Source organism: Chrysemys picta, unplaced genomic scaffold, assembly GCF_011386835.1.
Source record: "Chrysemys picta bellii isolate R12L10 unplaced genomic scaffold, ASM1138683v2 scaf669, whole genome shotgun sequence".
NCBI classification, from domain to species: domain Eukaryota; kingdom Metazoa; phylum Chordata; order Testudines; family Emydidae; genus Chrysemys; species Chrysemys picta.
In genome coordinates, this window is record NW_027053376.1 from 30,001 (window position 1) to 35,471 (window position 5,471).

At 70.1% G+C, this 5,471-nt stretch overlaps 1 non-coding gene across 1 annotated transcript; it reads right to left on the reverse strand.

Annotated features, from left to right (window-relative positions):
- Positions 1 to 3,622: 3,622 nt before the first annotated feature.
- Positions 3,623 to 3,741, reverse strand: LOC135979122 (5S ribosomal RNA). The gene has a single exon (XR_010596445.1). It is a non-coding gene; the product is annotated as a 5S ribosomal RNA (ribosomal RNA).
- Between the last annotated feature and the right edge of the window lie 1,730 nt (positions 3,742 to 5,471).

Here is a 5,471-nt window from a genome sequence, read left to right on the forward strand (position 1 = left end):
GAGGCTTAGCAGTCTTCCCCCAGGCTGGGTGGGGGCCTGGCGGGAGGCGTCGCAGTCTTCCCCCGGGCGGTCCGGTGGGGGAGGCTTAGCAGTCGTCATCAGGGCGGTCCGGGGGGTGGGGGGAGGCCTCAGAGTCGTCCCTCGGAGAGCCGGGTCGGCGGCGGTGGCGGGTGTCAGGCTTTACGTCCAGCCTCCGGAGGGTGAGCGTCCTCGGACGGGATGCAGCTGCCGCAGAGAGGCAGCCTCTGAGGCAAGGAGCGGAGCACCGAGGCTGGGGAGAGGGGAGCAGGAGCCGGGGGCTGGGGTGGGTGGGTGGGGGGGGCGTTCAGGACAACCGATCAAGCCCCGGGAAGCGGCTGTCAAATGTTCAAAGTCCCCCCCGGGACAACAGGTCAAGCCCTGGGAGGCGGCTGTCAAATGTTCAAAGTCCCCACCGGGACAACAGGTCAACCCCCGGGAAGCGGCTGTCAAATTTTCAAAGTCCCCGTTCGGCCACCAGGTCAACCCGCTGAATCTACTGGGTTGACCTGGCGGCCGGTTTGCTTTCCGGCCACCAGGTCAACCCATTGGATTCGACGGGTTGACCTGGCGACCGGTTTGCTTTCCGGCCACCAGGTCAACCCATTGGATTCGACGGGTTGACCTGGTGGCCGGTTTGCTTTCCGGACCGGATGTCACCCCACTCCCAGGGCAGCGCGGCAGTGGTGCTGAGGACCGCAGAGGGGGGGCTTAATAGTCGAGAGGGAGCAGGTCCGGGGGAGGCTTAATAGTCGTCCCCCGAGGACTCCGGGGGCCAGGCTTAATAGTCGTCCCCCCGGGCGCTCCAGGGGGAAAGCTTAATAGTCCTCCCCCGAGGATAGGCTTAATAGTCGCCCCCCGGCCAGTCCGGGGGAGGCTTAATAGTCGTTCCAGGGGAGGCTTAATAGTCATCCCCCGGGCAGTCCGCGGGAGGCTTAATAGTCGTCCCCCGAGTGCTCCGGGGGGCAGGCTTAATAGTCGTTCCCCAGGCAGTCTGGGAGAGGCTTAAGAGTCATCCCCCGACAGTGTGGGTGTGGGTGTGGGCGGGGGGGAGGCTTAGCAGTCGTCCCCAGGGCGGTCCGGGGGTGGGGGGAGGCCTCAGAGTCGTCCCTCCGAGAGCCGTGTCGGCGGCGGTGGCGGGTGTCAGGCTTTACGTCCAGCCTCCGGAGGGTGAGCGTCCTCGGACGCGATGCAGCCGCCGCAGAGAGGCAGCCTCCGAGGCAGGGAGCGGAGCACCGAGGCTGGGGAGTGGGGAGCAGGAGCCGGGGGGGAGGTGGGGGGCGTTCAGGACAACAGGTCAACCCCCTGGAAGCGGCTGTCAAATGTTCAACGTCCCCACTCGGCCACCAGGTCAAGCCCCGGGAAGCGGCTGTAAAATTCTCAAAGTCCCCACCGGGACAATAGGTCAAGCCCTGGGAGGCGGCTGTCAAATGTTCAAAGTCCCCACCGGGACAACAGGTCAACCCCCGGGAAGCGGCTGTCAAATTTTCAAAGTCCCCGTTCGGCCACCAGGTCAACCCGCTGAATCTACTGGGTTGACCTGGCGGCCGTTTTGCTTTCCGGCCACCAGGTCAACCCATTGGTTTCGACGGGTTGACCTGGCGGCTGGTTTGCTTTCCGGCCACCAGGTCAACCCATTGGATTCGACGGGTTGACCTGGTGGCCGGTTTGCTTTCCGGCCCGGGTGTCACCCCACTCCGAGGGCAGCACGGCAGTGGTCTTGAGGACCACAGAGGGGGGCTTAATAATCGAGACGGAGCAGGTCCGGGGGAGGCTTAATAGTCGCCCCCCGGCCAGTCCGGGGGAGGCTTAATAGTCGTCCCCCGAGGACTCCGGGGGCCAGGCTTAATAGTCGTCCCCCCCCGGGCGCTCCAGGGGGGAAAGCTTAATAGTCCTCCCCCGAGGACTCCGGGGGCAGGCTTAACAGTCGTCCGCCCCGGGCGCTCCAGGGGGAAAGCTTAATAGTCCTCCCCCGACAGTGTGTGTGTGTGTGTGTGGGAGGGAGGCTTAGCAGTCTTGCCCCGGGCGGTCCGGTGGGGGAGGCTTAGCAGTCGTCCCCAGGGCGGTCCGGGGGTGGGGGGGGGGGGGAGGCCTCACAGTCGTCCCTCGGAGAGCCGGGTCAGCGGCAGTGGTGGGTTTACGTCCAGCCTCCGGAGGGTGCGCGTCCTCGGAGGCGATGCAGGCGCCGCAGAGAGGCAGCCTCCGAGGCAGGGAGCGGAGCACCGAGGCTGGGGAGAGGGGAGCAGGAGCCGGGGGCTGGGGCTGGGGGTGGGGGGCGTTCAGGACAACCGGTCAAGCCCCGGGAAGCAGCTGTCAAATGTTCCAAGTCCCCACTCGGCCACCAGGTCCACCCCAGTCTAGCAATGGGGTTGACCTGGCTGACGGCCGGTTAGTATCAAGGTAAACTCACCGTCGTCCACAGGAGGGCAGCTCTCAGGCCGGCCGGCTGCGGCTGACTCTGGGGCGGCGCCCGGTCCCGGCAGCGAGGGGCGGGGGGCGCGGAGCGAGACGGGGCTAACCGGGGGGGGGCGCCTCCTGCGACTTTGGGGGCCGCGGGTCGTCAGTGGCGTGCAGGCCGGGCCTCTCCCGGGGGATTCGGGGGGGCGGTCCTGCGGGCCGGGCGCAGGGGGCTCGAGCGAGCCCGGGCCGGTCCGCCCCGGGGCCGGGGTCTCCGCCTGCGGCTCAGGGGGGCGCGGGTCGTCGGGGGAGGAAGCCCGGGGGAGCCGCACACCGGCCCGCCAGGCCAGGCCTGGCCTGGATGGCCGCGGGGGGATTCGGGGCGGTCCCGCGGGCCGGGGGCCGGGCGCAGGGGAGGCGGGGGGGCCGAGCGAGTCCGTCCCGGGCCCGGGGCCTCCCCCTGCGGCTTTGGGGTCCGTGGGTCCCCGCTGGAGGAAGCCACTGGGAGCTGGACACCCGCCGTCCGTCCCGCCAGGCCAGGCCTGGCCTGGGTGGCCGCGGGGGGATTCGGGGCGGTCCCGCGGGCCGGGGGCCGGGCGCAGGGGAGGCGGGGGGGCCGAGCGAGTCGGGCCCGGGCCCGGGGCCTCCCCCTGCGGCTTTGGGGTCCGTGGGTCCCCGCTGGAGGAAGCCGCTGGGCGCTGGACACCCGCCGTCCGTCCCGCCTGGCCAGGCCTGGCCTGGGTGGCCGCGGGGGGATTCGGGGCGGTCCCGCGGGCCGGCGGCCGGGCGCAGGGGGTCCGAGCGAGTCCGTCCCGGGCCCGGGGCCTCCCCCTGCGGCTTTGGGGTCCGTGGGTCCCCGCTGGAGGAAGCCGCTGGGCGCTGGACACCCGCCGTCCGTCCCGCCTGGCCAGGCCTGGCCTGGGTGGCCGCGGGGGGGGATTCGGGGCGGACCTGCGGGCCGGCGGCCGGGAGGGTCCGGGCCAGTCCGCCCCATGCCCGGGGTCTCCCCCAGCGGCTTCGGTGGCCCCGGGGGGGGTCCTCCGCGGAGGAAGCCGGGTGGGTGGGGAGCCGGACCCCAGGCGCCCAGACCCGTGACCTGCGGCCGCGACCTCCGACTCGGCAGGAGCGACGAGGGGCTTTCCGGCCCGTCCCCCCCTCTCCTTCCCCCCCAGAAAAGGAGAGAGAGCTGACTCGGACCGGGAAAAGCTGCCTACGGCACCTGGGATTCCCAGGCGGTCACCCATCCAAGTACTAGCCAGGCCCGGGACGGTTTACCTTCCGAGATCGGACGGGATCGGGGGCGTTCGGTCCGGTATGGCCGTAGGCACCCGGCCCCGCGCCTCCTCGCCCGCTTTCCCCTGCCGACGCCCGGGCCTGCCGCACGGTGAGCCCCGGTCGGACTGCCCCCCCCCCTGCGGCAGGGCCCCCGTCTCTCGCGGGCCCGGTCCTTTTTTCCTTTTCGAGCTCCGGGGCCCGGGCTGGCCGCCAGAGCCCCTCCGCCCGCCCTCCCCGGCGTCGGGGAAAATACTGTCCCGGACTTCCAGTGCGCCCGATCCTGTCAGCCGGGGGGTGGGGAGGGGCAGTCCCTCGCTGCGGCCGGGGAGGGTGAGCCCAGGGCGGCTTGCCTGCCGTGCGAGGCCCCTCTCGGCCACCAGGTCAACCCCGAGTCGAAAGGGCTGAAAAATTTTCAGAGTCCCCTCCCGGGCACCAGGTCAACCCGTGGAATCGGACGGGTTCACCTGCTGGCCGGTTCGCTTCCCGGGCACCAGGTCAACCCGTGGAATCGAAAGGGTTCACCTGCTGGCCGGTTTGCTTTCCGGCCACCAGGTCAACCCCTAGGGGTTTTAACGGGGGCACGCCCGGTGGCCTCTTTCCCGTCCGGTCACCAGGTCAACCCGGATCTCCCTCCTTCCCTGGGCGTCCCCTCCTCGGAGGCGTCAGGTTCCATTCCCCCCCCCCCCCCCAGACTTCCAGGGGCCCGATCCAGTCGGCCGGGAGGCAGTCCCTCGCTGCGGCCGGGGAGGGTGAGCCCAGGGCGGCCTGGTCCATGTCTCTAGTGGGCCCGATCCTTTTTTTTTTTTTCGAGCTCCGGGGCCAGGCCCGCCCGGGCAGCCCTCCTCGGAGGCGTGGGGCGATTTCCCCCCGCCCCCAGACTTCCAGGGGCCCGATCCTGTCGGCCGGGAGGCAGTCCCTCGCTGCGGCCGGGGAGGGTCAGCCCAGGGCGGCTTGCCTGCCGTGCGAGTCCCCTCTCGGCCACCAGGTCAACCCCGAGTCGAAAGGGCTGAAAAATTTTCTGAGTCCCCTCCCGGGCACCAGGTCAACCCGTGGAATCGAACGGGTTCACCTGCTGGCCGGTTCGCTTTCCGGCCACCAGGTCAACCCGTGGAATCGAAAGGGTTCACCTGCTGGCCGGTTCGCTTTCCGGCCACCAGGTCAACCCCTAGGTTTTAAGGGGGGGGGACGCCCGGTGGCCTCTTTCCCGTCCGGTCACCAGGTCAACCCGGATCTCCCTCCTTCCCTGGGCGCCCCCTCCTCGGAGGCGTCAGGTTCCATTCTTTTTTCCAGACTTCCAGGGGCCCGATCCAGTCGGCCGGGTGGCAGTCCCTCGCTGCGGCCGGGGAGGGTGAGCCCAGGGCGGCTTGCCTGCCGTGCGAGTCCCCTCTCGGCCACCAGGTCAACCCCGAGTCGAAAGGGCTGAAAAATTTTCAGAGTCCCCTCCCGGGCACCAGGTCAACCCGTGGAATCGAACGGGTTCACCTGCTGGCCGGTTCGCTTCCCGGGCACCAGGTCAACCCGTGGAATCGAAAGGGTTCACCTGCTGGCCGGTTCGCTTTCCGGCCACCAGGTCAACCCCTAGGTTTTAAGGGGGGGGACGCCCGGTGGCCTCTTTCCCGTCCGGTCACCAGGTCAACCCGGATCTCCCTCCTTCCCTGGGCGCCCCCTCCTCGGAGGCGTCAGGTTCCAGTCTTTTTTCCAGACTTCCAGGGGCCCGATCCAGTCGGCCGGGAGGCAGTCCCTCGCTGCGGCCGGGGAGGGTGAGCCCAGGGCGGCCTGGT